The sequence below is a fragment of the Capra hircus genome, chromosome 11, assembly GCF_001704415.2.
Source record: "Capra hircus breed San Clemente chromosome 11, ASM170441v1, whole genome shotgun sequence".
Classification (NCBI taxonomy): domain Eukaryota; kingdom Metazoa; phylum Chordata; class Mammalia; order Artiodactyla; family Bovidae; genus Capra; species Capra hircus.
Window position 1 is genome coordinate 48,458,984 of NC_030818.1, and position 22,157 is coordinate 48,481,140.

Genomic DNA, 22,157 nt, shown 5'->3' on the forward strand with positions numbered 1-22,157 from the left:
TCTTCCAAGGAGTAAGAGTCTTTTAATTTCATGGATGCAGTCACCATCTGCAGTGATTTTGGAGCCCCCAAAAATAAAGTCTGACACTGTTTCCACTGTTTCCCCGTCTATTTCCCATGAAGTGATGGGACCGGATGCCATGATCTTCGTTTTCTGAATGTTGAACTTTAAGCCAACTTTTTTGCTCTCCTCTTTCACTTTCATCAAGAGGCTTTTTAGCTCCTCTTCACTTTCTGCCATAAGGATGGTGTCATCTGCATATCTGAGGTTATTGGTATTTCTCCTGACAATCTTGATTCCAGCTTGTGTTTCTTCCAGTCCAGCGTTCCTCATGATGTACTCTGCATAGAAGTTAAATAAGCAGGGTGACAATATACAGCCTTGACATACTCCTTTTCCTATTTGGAACCAGTCTGTTGTTCCATGTCCAGTTCTAACTGTTGCTTCCTCACCTACATACAGATTTCTCAAGAGGCAGGTCAGGTGGTCTGGTATTCCCATCTCTTTCAGAATTTCCCACAGTTTATTGTGATCCACATAGTCAAAGGCTTTGGCATAGTCAATAAAGCAGAAATAGATGTTTTTCTGGAACTCTCTTGCTTTTTCTATGATCCAGCAGATGTTGGCAATTTGATCTCTGGTTCCTCTGCCTTTTCTATAACCAGCTTGAACTACAGGGAGTTCACGGTTCATGTATTGCTGAAGCCTGGCTTGGAGAATTTTGAGTATTACTTTACTAGCATGTGAGATGAGTGCAATTGTGCAGTAGTTTGAGCATTCTTTTGCATTGCCTTTCTTTGGAATTGGAATGAAAACTGACCTTTTCCAGTTCTGTGGCCACTGCTGAGTTTTCCAAATTTCCTGGCATATTGAGTGCAGCACTTTCACAGCATCATCTTTCAGGATTTGAAATAGCTCAACTGGAATTCCATCACCTCCACTAGCTTTGTTTGTAGTGATGCTTTCTAAGGCCCACTTGACTTCACTTTCCAAGATGTCTGGCCCTAGATTAGTGATCACATCATCATGATTATCTGGGTCGTGAGGATCTTTTTTATACAGTTCTTCTGTGTATTCTTGCCACCTCTTCTTAATGTCTTCTGCTTCTTTTAGGTCCATAACATTTCTGTCCTTTATCGAGCCCATCTTTGCATGAAATGTTCTCTTGGTATCTCTAATTTTCTTGAAGAGATCTCTAGTCTTTCCCAATCTGTTGTTTTCCTCTATTTCTTTGCATTGATCGCCGAGGAAGGCTTTCTTATCTCTTCTTGCTATTGTTTGGAACTCTGCATTCAGATGCTTATATCTTTCCTTTTCTCCTTTGCTTTTTGCCTCTCTTCTTTTCACAGCTATTTGTAAGGCCTCCCCAGACAGCCATTTTGCTTTTTGCATTTCTTTTCCATGGGGATGGTCTTGATCCCTGTCTCCTGTACAGTGTCACGAACCTCAGTCCACAGTTCATCAGGCACTCTATCTATCAGATCTAGTCCCTTAAATCTATTTCTCACTTCCACTGTATAATCATAAGGGATTTGATTTAGGTCATACCTGAAAGGTCTTGCGGTTTTCCCTACTTTCTTCCATTTGAGTCTGAATTTGGGAATAAGGAGTTCATGATCTGAGCCACAGTCAGCTCCTGGTCTTGTTTTTGTTGACTGTATAGAGCTTCTCCATCTTTGGCTGCAAATAATATAATCAATCTGATTTCGGTGTTGATCATCTGGTGATGTCCATGTGTAGAGTCTTCTCTTGTGTTGTTGGAAGAGGGTGTTTGCTATGACCAGTGCATTTTCTTGGCAAAACTCTATTAGTCTTTGCCCTGCTTCATTCCACATTCCAAGGCCAAATCTGCCTGTTACTCCAGGTGTTTCTTGACTTTCTACTTTTGCATTCCAGTCCCCTACAATGAAAAGGACATCTTTTTTGAGTGTTAGTTCTAAAAGGTCTTGTAGGTCTTCATAAAACCTTTCAACTTCAGCTTCTTTAGCGTTACTGGTTGGGGCATAGGACTTGGTGGAGAGGTCTGACAGAATGTGGTCTGCTGGAGAAGGGAATGGCAAGCCACTTCAGTATTCTTGCCTTGAGAACCCCATGAACAGTATGAAAAGGCAAAATGATAGGATACCAAAAGAGGAACTCCCCAGGTCATTAGGTGCCCAATATGCTACTGGAGATCAGTGGAGAAATAACTCCAGAAAGAGTGAAGGGATGGAGCCAAAGCAAAAACAATACCCAGCTGTGGATGTGACTGGTGATAGAAGCAAGGTCCGATGCTGTAAAGAGCAATATTGCATAGGAACCTGGAATGTCAGGTCCATGAATCAAGGCAAATTGGAAGTGGTCAAACAAGAGATGGCAAGAGTGAACATCAACATTCTAGGAATCAGCAAACTAAAATGGACTGGAATGGGTGAATTTAACTCAGATGACCATTATATCTACTACTGTGGGCAGGAATCCTTCAGAAGAAATGGAGTAGCCATCATGGTCAACAAAAGAGTCCGAAATGCAGTCCTTGGATGCAATCTCAAAAACGACAGAATGATCTCTGTTCATCTCCAAGGCAAACCATTCAATATCACAGTTATCCATATCTATGCCCCAACCAGTAACCTTCATCAAGAGTGGAGCAAATACATTTTCAGTATTTGCTCAAAGCCTTCCAGCTCCTCCATACAGTTTGAAAGTTTGCTTTTTTCAGTTCAGTCTCTCAGTCATGTCTGACTCTTTGTGACCCTGTGGACTGCAGCATGTCAGGCTTCCATGTCCATTACCAACTCCTGGAGCTTGCTCAAACTCATGTTCATCAAGTTGGTGATGTCATCCAACCTTCTCATCCTTCAACATCCCCTTCTCCTCCTACCTTCAATCTTTCCCAGCATCAGGGTCTTTTCAAATGAGTCAGTTCTTTGCTCAGGTGGCCAGAGTACTGGAGTTTCAGCTTCAGCATCAGTTTTTCCAATGAATATTCAAGACTGATTTCCATTAGGATTGAATGGTTTGATCTCCTTGCAGTCCAAGGGACTCTCAAGAGTCTTCTCCAACACCACGGTTCAAAAGCATCAGTTCTTCAGCACTCAGCTTTCTTTATGGTCTGACTCTTACATCCATACATGATTACTGGAAAAACCAGTAACCAGAGTCAGCAAAGTAATGTCTCTGCTTTTTAATGTGCTATCTAGCTTGGTCATAGCTTTTCTTCCAAGGCGCAAGCCTCTTTTAGTTTCATGCTGCAGTCACCATCTGCAGTGATTTTGGAGCCCCCCTCAAATTAAGTCTCTCACTGTTTCCATTGTTTCCCCATCTATTTTCCATGAAGTGATGGGACCAGATGCCATGATCTTAGTTTTTTGAATGTTGAGTTTTAAGCCAGATTTTTCACTCTCCTCTTTCACTTTCATCAAGAGGCTCTTTAGTTCCTCTTTGCTTTCTGCAATAAGGGTGGTGTCATCTGCATATCTGAGGTTATTGATATTTTTCCCAGCAATCTCGATTCTAGTTTGTGCTTCATCGAGCCTGGCATTTGTTTTTTAATATTTGTGAATTTATTTGGCTATGCCAGGTCTTATTTGCATCACCTGGGATTTTTGATCTTTGTTACAGCACGCAAGCTCTTAAGGTGAGGCACGCAAACTCAGTTGTGGTATGTGGGATGTAGTTCCCTAAGTAGGGATCAAACCCCGGTCCCCTACATTGGGCACATGGAGTCTTAGTCATTGGACCACCAGGAAAGTCCCTGTTCTCCATTTCTTTGATTACAGGAAATAGACCTCCTTCTGTCTCCATGACCTTCCCTGAGTTCCTACAGCAGTTTCAAATAGCTGCTAATTAGGGAAGGAAGGGGTTGCAGGGACAGGATTGAAAGTGAAAGTGTTAGTTGCTCAGTTGTGTCCGATTCTTTGGGACCTCATGGACTGTAGCCCACCAGGCTCTTCTGTCCATGCGGATTCTCCTGGCAAGAATATTGGAGTTGTTTGCCATTTTCTTCTCCAGGGGCTCTTCCCAACCCAGGGATTGAACCTGGGTTTCCTGCATTGCAGGCAGATTCCAGAGACAGAGATAGCGAAGTAACAGCCAAAAGAAACAACAGTGCTGGCTTGGGACAAGGTTCTGGCTTCCCATCAGGGGATACACACAATATCTTTGAACTGTTTTGCAGATACTGAAACCCCCACCAGGTGGGCGAAGTTAAAAGTTAATGACACTAGACTGCCCACAAGCACAAAGACAGCAGAAGTGTTGGAACAAGAAGGTGGAGGATGCTGACTCCCGCTTATCTCGCACCAACCAAGCAGAAGAATGTCCACAAGCTGATCATGCCCTCTTTGAACCGTTACTTCTCACTAGCTCCTCCAAGTTGGATCACACAGTTTTAAGAGCATTAGCCCACAGTGGCCCTGTTTGCCTGGCGAAGCAATAATGCTATTCTTTTCTACTTCACCCAAAACTCTGAGATTTAGTTCAGTGCTGGGGTTCAGAGGCCAGATTCAGCTTCACTATATGGGTGAGAGGAGGAGAGATGGAATCTTTGTGCACAGTGCTAATGCCTATCCCAGCTACTATGAGGGAATTTATGATCTGCCACTGGAAAGCAATACACTTCACCTAATGCTCCTGGACTGTCTGTCTATCAGCCTGGTGACTCTATAAAGAAAGCAAATGAAATTAGTTTGGCATGACTTAGTAAATTTAACACTGGCTCTGGGACTTCCTGTTGGTCCAGTGGTTAAGAATCCGCCTTCTAATGCAGAGGACACAGGTCAATCCCTGGTTGGGGAACTAAGATTCCACATGCCACAGGGCAACTAAGCCTGAGAACCACAACAGAGAAACCTGAGGTTGGCAATTACTGATCCTGTGTTCTGCAACTAGAGAGCCTTGCATGTCAGAACTAAGACCCAGCGCAGCCAAAAAAACTCCAGAACAAAACAGCAACAACAGGAAAACCACTGGCTCTAACGACTGGTATATTCTCTATTTTTTTTTTTTTAAATAGTTATATTTCTTTCTTTTTATTTTTGTCTGTGCTAGATCTTTCCGACTTTTCTCTAGTTGTGCAGAGCAGGGGCTACTTCTAGCTGCAGTGCACATGATTCTCTTGTGGAGCACGGGCTCAGTAATTGTGGCTCCCAGGCTCTAGAGCACAGGCTCAGTTGTTGCGGTGCACAGGCTTAGTTGCTCCGTGGCATGTGGGATCTTCCTGGATTAGGGATTGAACCCATGTCTCCTGCATTGGCAAGTGAATTCTTTACCACTGAGCCTCTAGGGAAGCCCTCTTTTTTTTTTTTTTCACACCTTAAAAAAATTCTAATTTAATTTCCTTTTTTTAACATGGATTATTGAACTCTGTTTAATTTTCTATCTTTACCCTAAATCTTATTTTGAATATCATAGATCTAGGATTGCTAATGCCTGGTGATGTCACAAGACCACTAATCAGTTCAGTTCAGTCGCTCAGTCATGTCCGGTTCTTTGGGACCATGAATCGCAGCACACCAGGCCTCCCTGTCCATCTCCAACTCCCGGAGTTCACTCAAACTCACGTCCATCGAGTCGGTGATGCCATCTCATCCTCTGTCGTCCCCTTCTCCTCCTGCCCCCAATCCCTCCCAGCATCAGAGTCTTTTCCAATGAGTCAACTCTTCTCACGAAGTGGCCAAAGTACTGGAGTTTCAGCTTTAGCATCATTCCTTCCAAAGAACACCCAGGGCTGATCTCCTTCAAAATAGACTGGTTGGATCTCCTTGCAGTCCAAGGGACTCTCAAGAGTCTTCTCCAACACCACAGTTCAAAAGCATCAATTCTTCGGCGCTCAGCTTTCTTCACAGTCCAACTCTCACATCCATACGTGACCAATGGAAAAACCATAGCCTTGACTAGACAGACCTTTGTTGGCAAAGTAATGTCTCTGCTTTTCAACATGCTATCTAGGTTGCTCATAACTTTTCTTCCAAGGAGTAAGTGTCTTTTAATTTCATGGCTGCAGTCACCATCTGCAGTCATTTTAATGCTCTCACAAAAAGGTAATGCACAAAGTCACCAGGCTGGGGACCTAGGAGGCTCCTGAATTTCCCTCCTCTCATGGATCCACCAAAAAGTACAGCACCACATGGAGCAATTCCCTGTAACAGAGACCCAGAAACTGTCAAATCATTTCTAAAGTATGGTGCATTCTGCATCCCCCCCAGCAACGAATGAGCTCTTCGGCTACCCCACATCCTCGTCAACATTTAGTCTTGTTTTGTTTAGTGTATTGGCCAATCTAATAGATGAGCAGTGGCAATATTCAAGTTCTTTTTGTTTCCAGTTTGTATTGTAAGTGATGACCGTCTAATGTGTAGCTAATTGTTCTGGCATTCTCTCACAGATAAAAAGGAACTTATGAATCTATGGTTTCTTAACACATGCATAATCCATTGCCAAAAAGTAATTGCATGATATTCATTGTAACAGTGTTGTAAAGGCATTTGTTTATAGTCAAGGCAATTACAAAGTCTGGGATGGATGATCAAAAGTGTTATGGATACTCAAGGCTCTGTGTGTGTGTGAAACCAAAGATGGCTGAAGCCAACTGAGGCTTAACTTCAAAGGTAGGAGAAGACTTGGGCTTTCTATATGGGTGGAAGAGGGCAGGAGGTGTCCTGGCCTTCCATGGGCCAGGTTGGGACTCCCCATCTGAGGATAAGCAGATCATGCCGTGAGTGCACCTCTTAGAGGAAGCTCTTCCTGGTACTTGGTCAAGATTTCCAGTGAATGGAGATCAGCCCAGTCTCCAAGAATCTACGAGATGCTGACTTAAACTTTGACCTTTGACTCAGATGGGAGAGCCAGAGGAAGAGAGGCCATTGGCACCGCCATGTGATGGAAGCAGAGAGTGAAACCAGAGAATGGAGTGAAGAGGAGACGACACCAAGGGTCAACCCCTTGGCTTCCCTGGGATGGAGTTTGCTGAACTTCTGCACAGGGAGGCACACCCAAGTTCCCCTAAGTGACCACGAGAGCTATCCAAGTGGGCAAGCACAGGCTCTTTCATTGATGGGAACTCAGTTATCCTTCCCTCAGCTTTCCTGCCTGGACTGGGCACAGTCCTTTCTGGACAGTAGGAGTTCACTGAGAGACATCACCTCTGGCTGAGGGGCAGGGACGCTTACCTGGGGGTGGGATTTGTTTGTTTTTTAATCTCAGGTGTTTTCTTTTTTTCGTATGTGGTTGCGCTGGGTCCTTGCTGTGTGAGGGCTTTCTCTAGTTGCAGCAAGTGGGGACCACTCCTCCTTTCAGTACGGAAGCCTGTCATTGCGAGAGCATCTCTTGCCGCAAAACACAGGCTCTAGAGCGCAGGCTCAGTGGTTGCGGCACAAGGGCTTAGCTGCTCCGTGGCATGTGGGATCTTCCCAGACCAGGGATCAAATCCATGTCCCCTACATTGGCAGCAGGATGCTGATCCACTGCACCAGCAGGGAAGTCCTGAGACCTGGGATTTGGACTACATGTGGACGAAAAGATGGAGGAGGGGAAGGCTGAGGATTGGCAGGTCAGCATAGAACCTGATTGGTCAGGAGCAGGAAGTTCCTGGGTGTGGTGGTGGGGGGGGGATTGGCCAGAAAGTTGAGTTGGGGACGAACTGCAGAGGCCTTAAAGGTCAGCTGAAGCTTTCAGATACTTCACCAGGACGCCATGGAATGCTTCTGATGTGGGACTTGACTTCTATAAGCCTGAGTGAAACCGAGACGAATCTGACAGTGAGCTGTGGAACAGACTGGACAAGAGACTGGAGACAGGGAGGTCTATCCTCAGCTATGGTCGTGGTCAAAGCCCAAAGTGCGATGTGTGTGGGCCAAACTGGAAAAGGAAAGGGAAAGACAGTGACAGGGGTTTAATCCCTGCTCCGGGAAGATCCCACATGCCTCAGAGCAACTAAGCCCATGAGGCACGGTTACTGGGCCAGTGCTCTAGAACAGGAGCCAAAACACTAAGCCCACATGCCATAGCTTCTGAAGCCTGTGCCCTAGAGCCCCTGCTCTGCAACGAGGGGAGCCGCTGCAGGGAGAAGCCCGCCATCACAACTAAGAGTAGCCCCCGCTCACCGCAGCCGGAGAAGGCCCAGCTGCATGAACAGAGAACCAACACAGCCAAAACGAAATAAATACACCTTAAAAAAAACCAAAAACCCTCTGTTCACAACCTATATGACTGCTTGCTTTCTGGTAGCTATGTTCTAAGAAAGAGAGCCCTAACTGAATTGGTAGCATATGCATATTTCCAACTCTTTGGAATGGCAAAGACTAGAGATCTCTTCAAGAAAATTAGAGATACCAAGGGAACATTTCATGCAAAAATGGGCACAATAAAGGACAGAAATGGTATGGACCTAACAGAAAACAGAAGATATTAAGAAGAGGTGGCAAGAATATACAGAAAAACTATACAAAAAAGATTTTCACAACCTAGATAATCATGATGGTATGATCACTCATCTAGAGCCAGACATCCTGGAATGTGAAGTCAAGTGGGCCTTAGAAAGCATCACTAGGAACAAAGCTAGTGGAGGTGATGGAATCAGTTGAGCTTTTCAAATCCTGAAAGATGATGCTGTAAAAGTGCTGCACTCAATATGCCAGCAAATTTGGAAACCTCAGCAGTGGCAACAGGACTGGAAAAGTTCAGTTTTCATTCCAATCCCAAAGAAAGGCAATGCCAAAGAATGCTCAAACTACCACACAATTGCACTCATCTCACACACTAGCAAAGTAATGCTCAAAATTCTCCAAGCCAGGCTTCAACAGTGTGTGAACTGTGAACTTGCAGATGTTCAAGCTGGATTTAGAACAGGCAGAAGAACCAGAGATCAAATTAGATCATGGAAAAAGCAAGAGAACTCCAGAAAAACATCTACTTCTGCTTCATTGAGTACGCTGAAGCCTTTGACTATGTGGATCACAACAAACTGTGGAAAGTTCTGAAAGAGATGGGAATACCAGACCACCTGACCTGCCTCTTGAGAAACCTGTACACAGGTCAGGAAGCAACAGTTAAAAGTGGACATGGAACAACAGACTGGTTCCAAGTAGGAAAATGAGTACGTCAAGGCTGTATATTGTCACCCTGCTTATTTAACTTATATGCAGAGTACATCATGAGAAATACTGGGCTGGATAAATCACAAGCTGGAATCAAGATTGCCAGGAGAAATATCAATAACCTCAGATATGCAGATAACACCACCCTTATGGCAGAAAGTTAAGAAGAACTAAAGAGCCTCTTGATAAAAGTGAAAGAGGAGAATTTAAAAGTTGGCTTAAAACAGCATTCAGAAAACTAAGATTGTGGCATCTGGTCCCATCACTTCATGGCAAATAGATGGGGAAACAGTTGAAACAGTGACAGACTTTATTTTCTTGAGCTCCAAAATCACTGCAGTTGGTGACTACAGCCATGATATTAAAAGATGCTTACTCTTTGGAAGAAAAGTTATGACCAAACTAGATAGCATATTCAAAAGCAGAGACATTACTTTGCCAACAAAGGTCCGTCTAATCAAAGCTATGGTTTCTCCGGTAGTCAGGTATGGATGTGAGAGTTGAACTATAAAGAAAGCTGAGTGCCGAAGAATTGATGCTTTCGAAGTGTAGTGTTGGAGAAGTCTCTTGAGAGTCCCTTGGACTGCAAGGAGATCCAACCTGTCAATCCTAAAGGAAATCAGTCCTGACTATTCATTGGAAGGACTGATGCTGAAACTGAAACTCCAATGCTTTGGCCACCTGATGGGAAGAACTGACTCATTTGGAAAGACTCCGATGCTGGGAAAGATTGAAGGCAAGAAGAGAAGGGGACAACAGAGGATGAGATGATTGGATGGCATCACTGACTCAATGGACATGCGTTTGAGTAAATTCTGGGAGTTGGTGATGGACAGGGAAGCCTGGCGTGCTGTAGTCCATAGGATTGCAAAGAGTTGGACACAACTGAGCAACTGAAATGAACTGAACTATGTCGGTCACATTCTCCCAGGAAAATGGAGAGATTCTTCCAAAAGAAGTACCCTCCCCACTCCCCACCCTAGCACATGTATTATTTTTCCCTGCCAAAAGAATCCTGGAGATCTTGATTTTGGATTCCTTGTGTATAATGTTTATCTCAAAGACCTTCTAGTTCTTTATCCACTTCCTGCCAGAGCCAGAGTGGGAGGTGGAGCAGGGAGACAACTCCCCTCCTTGACACATGGTGTCATCTGAGTCCCAGCAAGAGAGAGACGGCAACAAAGTTACAGCTGTGTTATTGGAGAGGACATGATAAACAGACAAATTTTAGACACATGGGCGAGATGAAAGGAAAATGAAAAGGATGAGGCAGCATCTCCAGGATAGAAACATGCAGCACCATCAGCACTGTCAGCTTGAAGGGACCAGGAGAGGAAGTGGTTAAAAGAACCCAGTGAGGCCTGTAGCTGAAGGATGGGGTTGCTGGAAAGCGGCTGGGGCCTTCCGTGTAGGAACCAGGTGTACAGCTGCCAAGCCATCCTCCACTGGCAAGGGCGTTAGACTAGTCAGCGCTCTGCTGGTACTTTCCAAGTCTCCTCCTATTTCCTGCTGGTGTCTGCTGTGGGCTGAAGTCAGCCAGAGCCCAGAAGGGGAGGGAGATCCAGTGACGACTGATGCAGGTCAGCTCCTGAGGACAGAGCACAGTGGAGAAGAGAGAATGGATTCGGAGAGAGAAGGGAATATTCAGCACATTACTATTTGTGTTAGTTTGTTTTGTTTTTAAAATTTTTTTATTTATTTCTTTTTATTTTTGGCTGTGTTGGGTCTTCATTGCTGTCCGTGGACTTTCTCTAGTTGCAGCGAGTGGGGGCTTCTCTTTGTTGCTATGCACAGGCTTCTTATTGCAGTGGTTTCTCTTCTCTGGGAGCACAGGCTCTAGGCACACAGGGCCAGTGGTCATGGCTCGAAGGCTCTACAGTGTTGGCTCAGTAGCTGTGGCCCAGGGGCTTAGTTACCCCATAGAATAGTGCATTACTGCTGCTGCTGCTGCTGCTAAGTCGCTTCAATCGTGTCTGACTCTGTGCGATCCCATAGATGGAAGCCAACCAGGCTCCCCCATCCCTGGGATTCTCCAGGCAAGAGTACCGGAGTGGGTTGCCATTTCCTTCTCCAAGTGCATTACTATTGACATACAAATCAAAGAAACACAGTAGAAACCGGCTATTCTTTATAGAGCACCGACTATGGACCTAGCGTGAGGAAATGATGTCAAGCCAAGGCTGGTAAGTAAACAGGTCTTTCTCTTTGAAAGGTGGTCTGCAGGGAGAGGAGATGCTCTGAGACCGCAAGAAGTGGCCACCCAAGCACATGTGGAGACAAAGCAGGATGAGGAACACAGCAAATTCGTTTTCAGGTCCTAGTTTTAGCTCTCTGAGAGGGACTGGGGGCCTGTTTTCATGAATTCCATAGAAAAAGTTTCCCTTTTACATACAGCAGCTTGAGGAAGTTTCTATTTCTTACTACCAAAAAACTAGGGATACATTTAATTTGAAACAAAAGAACATTATGCACACGTTTGCATTTAATCCATGTAACAACCCTGAGAAGTAGGTTCCCTTGTTCCCATATTGTTTTATTGCTTTTTAATATTTGTTTATTTTTTATTTGGCTGTGCCAGGTCTTAGTTGTGACACGCAGGATCTTGTGGTTGCGCCTTGTGAACTCTTAGTTGCTCATGTAGAATACGGTTCCCTGACCAGAGATTGAACCTGGGCCCCCTGCATTGGCAGCATAGTCTTAACCACTGGGCCACCAGGGAAGTCCCCCCATTTTACTGTATTATTTTTAGTTTTTCCCCAATCAGGGACTGAACTGGGGCCCTTGGCACTGAAAAACATGGAGTGCTAACCACTGGACCCCCAGGGACTTCTGCTCTTATGGCCATTTTAAAGATGAGTCTATTCAAGGTTTAGGGTTTCTCAGTGGTGCAGTGGTAAAGAATCTGCCTGCCAATGAAGGAGACGCAGAAGACCCCAGTTCAACTCTTGGGTCAGGAAGATCCCCTGGAGAAGGAAATGGCAACCCACTCCAGTATTCTTTCCTGGGAAATCCCACTGACAGAGGAGCCTGGTGGGCTACAGTCCATGGGGTTGCAAAGACTAAGTGACCGAGCATGCACACATCCTAGGTCTAACATTAGGCAATCTTTACCTAGGGGTCTGGTCCTCACACACTCAGGTCTGCCTGACTCCAACACTCTGGAATTTTCTAGGACTCCATGAGCTGGCAAGCCTGGTCAAAAGCACTTTCCAAAACCAGAAGGTAACTCCACCCTTGACCAAGGCACCCCATGGGGACGCTGGCCTCTCCATCAGCTTGCCAGCTAAAGCAGCTGGAGTCCTGGGAGGAGCCAGGAGGCCCGGCCACCCAGTGCCTAAATGTTTGAAAGGGACCAACCTTGGACTTGTAAAACTGCCGCCAAGTTTTTTCAAGTACTCCTGGGAAAGCAGTGTATTTGCAAATGCCGTAATTCCTCAGCTAAATACCAAGGACGAAGTTGAATGCACTTAAGATCATCTCTGTGCTCCCACAGTTTAGAACCCTCAGCCCTAGAGGTAGACTGAACTGTTGGAGGAGGGTGGGCTTCCCACCTCTGGCTCCCAGGAACCTGGAGGGGAAGGGCCTCATCAGCCTCCTCCAGCTCGTCCCAGCCCCTGAACCACTCCCTATCAGCCTCCCCATCTCAGAGCAGGAAGGTGAGGTGAGGTAACGTCTCTGCTGATCAGCAGTGGCCACGAAATGAAAAGAATCTCAGCAACGCTGTGTTTAATTTAAAGCAGACCCACCCGCCTTAGCCAGGCTGCAATTTCACTCAGAATAACCAGTTTGTTTTTCTTAGACATTCCAGGAACTAACCAGCCACCCCGTGTAAAACCCCAGTGGGAATGTTGGGGGGAGTCTCTTGCGGGGGACCACATGCTCCCTGCCACCCCATCATTTGCTGCTTCGTCCTCCCTCAGGGACTCCTCCCTCAGGGTAGGGGGGTGTTGGGCCTCTCTGGGAGGTCACTTGATGGCTGTCCCTTGCTCCCTGTGGCTCTTTTAGCCCCAAGCACCCGACACAGTGCCCAGAGTTGTGGGGGTTAAAGGTTGTCAAATGGATAATAGTAGCATCTGGTCCATTCCTCCAGTGTGCTCTCTGTGCCCTGCTGGGCTTCCCAGGTGGCACTAGTGGTAAAGAACCCCACTGCCAAGGCAGGAGACACAAGAGATGCAGGTTCAATCCCTGGGTTGGGAATATCCCCTGGAGGAGGGCATGGCGACCCACTCCAGTATCTGCCTGGAGAATCCCAGGGACAGAGAAGCCTGGCAGGCTGTAGTCCATTGTGTCGCAAAGAGACAGATGTGACTGAGGCAACTTAGTGTGCACTCTTTACCATCCTGCCGAGTCCTCACCACGTGCTAGTACGGTGTGCCGGAAGTTTTGGTTTTCATTTTTTTTAATGTTGATTTGTTCATTTGGCTGTGTCAGGTCTTAGTTGCGGCATGTGTGATCTCATTTCCTGACCAGGGATGGAACCCAGGCCCCCTGATTTGGGAGCTCAGAGTCTTAGCCACTGGACCACCAGGGAAGTCCTTTGTCAAAAGTTTTTACTGCTCTTTTTTACAGATGGTAAAGCTGAGGCTCACGGAGGTTACCTAACTTCTCCCAGGTCATCCAGCTGGGATTGAAGCTCTCCCACATCCCTGCTCCCATCTGAAGCCCAGGCTCCTCGGTTGTCCATCTGGACACCTCGCCCCACCCCCTGCCTGAGGGCCTCAGGGGTTTTGCCTGAAGGCGGTGCCCTTGTTGGTGATATCATTATGTCACTCACGTGACAGCTGGTGAGAAGGGGTGCTGTGGGCACCAAGTTCTGTCATCTAGCGGTTGTTCATGGTTTAATCACTAAGTCACGTCCAACTCTTGCGACCCCATGGACTGTAGCCCGCCAGACTTCTCTGTCCCTGGGATTCTCCAGGCAAGAACACCAGAGTGGGTTGCCATGCCCTCCTCCAGGGGATCTTGCTGACCCAGGGATTGAACCTACGTCTCCTGCAGCTCCTGCATTGCCTGGGAATTCTTTACCACGGAGACACCAGGGAAGCCCTTCTCAGGCCTCTTTTTATTTTTTACTTATTTTTTAAAAATTTATTTTTTGACTGCTGCATGGACTTTTCTCTAATTGTGGTGAGCGGGGGCCAGTCTCTAGTTGCAGTACCCAGGCTTCTCATTGCAACGTCTCCCCTTGTTGTGGAGCACGGGCTCTAAGGCTTCAGTAGCCGTGGCCCACGGGCTCAGGAGTTGCAGCTCCTGGCTCTAGACCGCAGGCTCCATAGTGGTGGCACTCTGGCTAAGGGGCGGCACTCCGCCGTGTGTGGGATCTTCTAGGATCAGAGATAGAACCCACGGAGAGAGGTGGGAGACAAGGACTCCCACACAATGTCCCCATTGACCCTTTTGGATTGGCAGGTGGATTCTTTGCCACTGAGCCACCAGGGGAACCCTCAGGCCTCTTTTTAGGTTCATACAGCCAGGCCTAGGCTCCAGGAGCCCTGGGAGGGAGGTGATGTGTCGAGTGACAACCAGGGAGCAGTTTTCAAGACTCAGGTGAGGAGAAGATTATGGGCTGGGTCTCAGCTGAGCCCAGGCCTGGGTGGCCCAGATGGGTTTACTCTAGTGCCCCAAGGCCAGTTCCAGAGTCTGGCTTTCCTCCTCTAGGCCAACAGGACACAGCAGTTGGCACACTCTGGGCATGAAACTGCCCCGACCAGAGGACAGAGCCTGTAGTGCCATGACCTACCAGCCTCCTAGGCCTCCCTGCCTGGCGTCTCCTCCGCTCTCAGGGATCAGGGTGGCTGGGAAATGAGCTCCCTGGCCTCACTCCTGGGCTGCGTTGGGTTTCACGCGGTGTGTATAGGGAGAGCAGGACGGGTGGTGGCTCCCCGGGGGGGCCAGCAGGGGGAAAGTGGGTGCCTCTAGTGAGGTGTGGAGCCTGGAGCCGAGGCCTGGCAGAGGAGAGCAGTGATAAGGGCCCACTGAGGGAGGTCGGCTCAGGGGACAATGGGCTCAGTGTGGGAGGCCTGAGTTATTGCTTTCCCTTTCTGCTCCCAAGAGAGGTTTCCATGGCACCCAGCTCCAACTTGGCCACAAGTGTCAATGGGGACATTGTGTGGGAGTCCTTGTCTCCCGCCTCTCTCCGGGGGGTGGAGGTGGGGGAGGGGAAACAGCCCTGTGAATGGCCCTAGTGCTGTGCAGAGGGACGGTCTCCCCATCCCCTCCTCAACCTTGGAAAAGCGGGGGGATGTTGAAGGGCTTTCCTGGGATGGCACTGTGTGGGGTCTCCATTTAGGCTTGCTCATCCCAGGAGAGGGACAGCCAGGTGATACAAATCACTTCTCTGCATTTTCCCCAAATCTAAGCCAATCAATTAACTCTTCCCTCTACTGACTCATCTATAGGAATGAAAATTTTCTCCAGGTTGGAGGAATGGGCGTTTTACAAGTTGCCAAGCCTTGAGGACATGCCACTCACTTTTTTTTTTTTTAAACCAAAGAGGCATTTTTGTAGCTAGTTCACCTACTTAAGCCTTAGCGCAAGGCAGCTAATGGCAAATGTTATCATCATTATACAAAGAAAATACTGTGACAGTGGCCTGGGGATTCTTGGAAGGGTTTGGAGAAGAGCTGGTAAAAGAGTTGGACCTCAGTAGGCAGAGGGGGTAGAAGCAAAGGTGAAGAGGTGGGAATGTTTAGAGAATCTTGGGGTATGGGGCCTCTTGATGAAGGTGAAAAAGGAGAGTGAAAAAGCTGTCTTGAAACTCAATATTCAAAAAACTAAGATTATGGCCTCTGGTCTCATCACTTCATGGCAAACAGAAGGGGAAAAAGTGGAAGCAGTGACAGATTTTATTCTCCTGGGCTGGCCTCTGAGAGCTGTGCTGAGTTGGGACCAAGAAGCGTGGCACTTGGGGAAACAGGCCCCTCGGTCCTGGAGGAGGGTCCCAGTGGTACCACACACAGTCCAGGTGGGACCAGCATCACTGGCAAATGCAACTTCCCTCTGAGTTCGAGAGGTCACATTCCTGAGATGCAGAATGTGACTGACCCAGTTGTTTGTTCAGAGCCAGGCTACACAGTCAAAGGCCACTGGCCAGCCGATCTATTGGCTGTGTTTGGGTAAGCCATGCGAGATTCTCAAGGCTAGAATTTCTTTCTTTTTAAAATGAGCATGTGTAATTTTTGTACTTAGGAAAAAAATTACATTTACCTTGTAAAAAATGGGCTTTTGTTTGTCCCTTTATACAGGAAGGAGGAAGGTGAGAGATTTTTGCATGGTCTCAGAAGGGACTGTGGGACAGGCGGTAACAGGTGTGTGGGGCAACATGCAAACCTGACTCTGAACACCTGAAAGGCCTATAATCAGTCTCAAGCAGAGAGACAAATCTCACAGATGTCACGTTGAGCAAGACATCCCCAAGGTGTACATCCTGCAGGATTCCATTTATAAGAAATTCAGGAACTGGCAAAACTAACCTGTGATGGACATCTGAATGGAGGTTACCTTGGATAGAAGGATTTGACCTGGGAGGGAGCAGAGGGAGACTTCTGAAGTGATAGAGATAGTCGGTGGTGATCTGGGTGGTGCTAACCTGGGGAGCAGGGTCTTTATATCGTCTGTCTATCTATCTGTCTAATCTGTCTATCTACCATCTAGGTCATTCGGCCATACTCTTAATATGTGCTTTTAGCCCTTCCCTGGTGGTTCAGTGGCTAAGACTCCATGCTCCCAATGCTGGGGGCCCAGGGTTTGATCCCTGGTCAGGGAACTAGAGCCCGCATGCCCCAACTAAAGATCCTTCATGCGTCAACAAAGGCTCCATGTGCCACAACCAAGACCTAGTGCAGCCGAAAAGAAAAAGTATGCTCTTTGTTACATATGTTGTGTTAGGATTTTTATTTTTTATTTATTTATTTGTTTTTTTTATTTTTTTGTGAATAGTTTTTTATTTTTACTCTATTTTACTTTACAATACTGTATTGGTTTTGCCATAGAGCAATTTTCTTCTGAATGTTCACTGAAGTTCAGTGGGGATCTAGGCCAATAAAGGCATTGGCTCTAATGAAAGAACTTGACATTTTTCAGGAAGGCCAACAGAGACTTGAGAACCCCTTCTAGGCTGTGGGATTCCATTTTTGCCAGTTTTCTAAACTCTACCTCTGAATTTCCTGATTCCCAGACCATTAATATCCTGCCCCACATGATAGGGACTATTTTTAGAGATGATTCAAGAACTTCCTCTGGACTCCTCCTATCCCTCGCCTGCAGAAAGGGATGCTGACTGAGCACAAGGCTCCTTGTGGGTGGTCTGCACCTCATGAGAACCTGGGCAGTCCCTGGGCCCTGTGCTTACGTTTAAAGACTCTGTTCAATAACATATCAAGGGCTGCCCTGGTGGCTCAGTGGTAAAGAATCCATCTACCAATGAAGGAGACGTGGGTTGCGTCCCTGATCCAGGAGGATCCCACATGCTGCAGAGCAACTAAGCCTGTGTGTCACAACTATTGAGTCTGTGCTCTAGGGCCTAGGAGCTGCAACTACAGAGCCCCTGTGCAAAAACTACTGAAGCCAGAGGGCCCTAGAACCCACACTCTGCGATGAGAAGCCTGTGCACCACAACTAGAGAAAAGCTCCACACACCAAAAAAGACCCAGCACAGCCAAAAATAAATAAATTTGAAAAATAACGTATCAAACATGTTAAATACAACCCACAGTGACTATGATAGATGTATGCATATATATATACATATAATATACTCATATATATTGTATATATTTTTTATTGCAAAGTATTTTTAACTGGCTTTAATAATTTTGCTTTTTAAAATCATAGGATATGAACAGCACATGTTATTTTATGGTGATCTCCACACACTCTTGCACAGGAGAAAATGTTACTTTCATTTTTCAAATGTAATGAAATTATTATAAATACTAAATTTACCAATTAATGTAGCTGACATAATGGTTCACTTTGTAGGCATTTAATTAAACTTGTAGTCATTTTGATTATACAGGGTTTTTTTTTTTTTTTGTATACTTTGGAGCAAATTAATTATTTTCCCTAGAATGCAAAGTTTTCCTGTGAGGATGTGGTCAGTGGATAAACTGGATCTGCCTGGGCTCACCTTAAAGGGGCTTCCCATGTGGTGTTAGTGGTAAAGAGCCCAACTGCCAATGCAGGAGACATTAAGAGACGCAGGTTTGATCCCTGGGTCAAGAAGATCCCCCGGAGGAGGGCATGGCAACCCACTCCAGAATTCTTGCCTGGAGAATCCCATGGACAGAGGAGGCTGGTGGGCTATGGTCCATAGGGTCACAAAGCGTTGGACAAGATTGAAGCAACTTAGCATGCATGTGCTCACCTTTTAGGCCAGGTGGGTGGGCCCAGTCAGGCCCGTGGGCATCAACAGCAGAGCCCACAGCTGGGATAGGCAGACAGGCTGTGGGTTGTGGGCAGCGAGCATGGGATGGTCTCAGAGAAGAGGTGGCCATTTCCTGGGAGTTGGTGAAAATCAACTTTTCTGTCCTGTGGTAATGAGGAAAACATCAGATTTAGCAGACTTCCAGAATTACAGCATTCTACTGAGTCTGACAAAAATACGAATCTGATGAATCATTTTATTTAATCATTTATTTATTTGGCCATGGCTCACAGCATGAGGGATTCTATTGATAGTTCCCTAACCAGGACTGAACCCATGCCCCTGCTGTGGAAGCTCAGAGTTCCAACCACTGGACTACTAGGGAATGATTTCAAAAAGTCCTCTTACGTGGTAGATCTTTACACACAAGCACAGACAAATCTGGAAGAATGTACCAACCACTAGAAACACTGATTATATTTAGAAAGCATAATTATGGGGGCACTTTCATTTTATGAGTCACCCATATCTGTAATGTTTGGATTTTCACAATGAACGTGTAAATCTATCTCTCTCTCTTTTTAAAAGTATTTACTTCTCTAGCTGTGCCAGGTCTTAGTTGCAGCATGTGGGTTCTTTTTAAATGAGACATGCTGGATCTTTAGTTGCATGTTGAATCTAGTTCCCTGACCAGGGATCAAACCCAGGCCCCGTGCATTGGGGGCATGGAGTCTTAGCCACCTGACCACCAGGGAAGTCCTATTAACCCATCTCTTGCTTTTATGTGATGAGTAAGCTCTGAAATGTGCCAGTTCACTCAACATGCTTACCTTGAAACTTCAAAACAAAGTTTTTCCTAAAAAAATAAAGAGAATATTAGTGATATGTTCCAGGAGATTGCAAACAGCATGCCAGGAATGTCCTTTCTGTCAGATTAAAAATCAACAGAAAATTACCCATATAAACACATATTAATCATAATTCAAAAAAAGGCCACCTGGCAAAGAACAGTGAAGCGGTAGGTCGTGGCTTTGATCTATAACCAGTAAGAATGTGTTTCTCATTTTTCTCCATTTTCAAAAAACCTTGCTTCCAAAATATTTGTAATGGGTGACATTTCAGTCTTGGTCCTTTTAAAAAATTTGTGGCTCTGCTGTTTGACAAGGTGAGATTTGGTTGAAAGGTGAAGCTGGAGATCATTTCTCTAAGGACTGACAACTTTTTGGTGGTAAAACTTTGGCCATTTGTTCACTGAGGACCTCCCAAGGGTACATGCATGGCTAGTTGCTTCAGTTGTGTCTGACTCTTTGCAACCCTATGTACTATAGCCCGCCAGTCTCCTCTGTCCATGGGATTCTCCAGGCAAGGATACTAGGGTGGGTTGCCATGCCCTCCTCCAGGGGATCTTCCCAACCTAGGGATCGAACCTGTCTTCTGCATTGCAGGCAGATTCTTTACCCACTGAGCCACTTGGGAAGCCCCCTCCCAAGGATATCAACTAACAATTTCTAGTCCTGAGAGCTGTACAAGCTAACCCACCCACCTGGGGAAATACACATCACAAAGCATCATCTCCAAACGCCCACAGGACACAGCCTCCAGGTTAACTGGGAGCCCATGGCACTTTGCATTAGGCTATGATTGTCACCAGGCAAGTTTTTTAATTTGGTAGTCATAGAGAGGGCCCAAAAAAGGAAGGCAGGCAGGTTACCCTAAAACAAGCTCTGTATATTTTAAAAGAATTAATTTCTTTGGCAATTTTTTCCTAAAATGTGTAGATGAATACTATGTAAGTTGATTAATCAGAGGAAATTCTGCAAATGAAAATTTCAAAGGACAGTCTTCACCTCTGAGTGTCCAACTTTCCACTGATTCATTGGTTTATTCATTTATTTATCACTGGCTGCCCCTAAAGGAAGGGCTGGGGGAGGCTGATGGAGCAAGTGGAGGAGATATGTAGACAAGCCATGTATGACTGTAAGGAATTCACAGTCTAAGGATTTCCCTGGTGGCCCAGTGGCTAAGACTCTGGCCTCCTAATGCCAGGGGCAGAGGTTCAATCCTTGGTCAGGGAATGAGATCCCACATGCCACGCTAGGATCAAAGATCCTGCATGCTGCAACCAAGACCTGGAGCAGCCACACAAAGAAATAGTAAAAACAAATATCTTAAATAAATTTCTGTTGTTGGTAAGCCACTCTGTTTATAGTGGGTTTTTTTTTCCTATAGCAGCCTGAACCAAGGCAGTATCGCTGTGAAATTATAGACTGAATGTGATAGTCGTAATTTTTATAATACACATTACAATAAATGAAAACTATAAAAAGTGGCCATACAGCATGCAGAATCTTGTTCCCCAAACTGGGATGGGCCCTGCACCCCCTTAACCACTGAACAGCCAGGGAAGTCCCTAAAATATTTTAAATACCTGCTCACATATCACCTAAAGGTATCTTGTGTGTCAGCCACAGTGTGAACAGCACTGAGGAAACACTGACTTTGTAGAGGAAATCTGATACACACGATATGTATTAATAATCATATCCTAAAACAGGGCCCAACTCATGGGTGTGAGACCAGGGCAGTCATGGGCCCCACGGTCAGAAGGGTCCTGTATTGGGGGTTAAATGCTCTGCTGCACATTGTCTTGAAGTTTTAAATTTCTTTTTAAGTTGAGATATAATTGATATATAACATTATGTTAGTTTCAGGTGATGGATGTTAGTTTCATAATGATTCTATATTTGTATGTATTGCAGAATGTTCACCACAAGCTAAGTCTAGTTAACATCAGTCACTGTTCTTTGTCACTAATTTCTTTTCTTGAGATGAGAATCTTAAGACCTTTATCAACTTTCAAATATGCAATACAGGATTATTAACTACAGTGACTATGCTATACATTCCCATGACTGACTTATAGCTGAAAGTTTAACTTTGGGCCACCGTTACTCATTCCTCCCACCCACATTCCCACTCCACCCCCTTACTGTCCCACCTCTGGCCAGTCTGTTCTCTGTATGTGTGAGCTCAGTTTTGTGGGTTTTTTGTTTTTGCTGTGGAATCCACGTGTTAGTGAGATCACACAGTATTTGCCTTTCCCTGTCTAACTCATTTCTCTTGGCGTAATGTCCTCAAGGTTCATCCATGCTGTTGCAAATGGCACAGTTTCATTCTTTTTATGGCCAAGTAATATTCTGCCATGTATCTATCTATAGATTGACAGGGGTAGATAGATAGAGACCACATTTTCTTTATTCATCTGTTGATGGACACTTAGGTTGTTTTCACATCTTGGCTATTGTGAATAATACTGTAATGAATATGAGGGTGCATGAAGTTTTTAATAATTTTGAGTTCTTTTTTTTTTTTTTTGCGTTCTTTTTTTAATTAAAAAAAAACTTTTGGCCATGCCCCGTGGTGTGTGGGATCTTGGTTCTCTGACCAGGGATTGGGCCTGAGCCCCCTGCTTTTTAAAATTTTTTTAAATTTGTTTTTGGCTGCATAGTGTCTTAGTTGTGGCCCATGGGGTTCTCTCTAATTATGGCATGCAGGCTTAGTTGCCCTGTGGCATTGTTCCCGGACCAGGGATCGAACCCTCATCTCCTGCAGTGGTGGGCAGTCTTAACCACTGGATCACCAGAGAGGTCCCTTTGAGTTTCTAGGTTGTAAGTCAAGTCCCATAAGACAAGGAAGCACGTCCCAGCGGCTTGGAG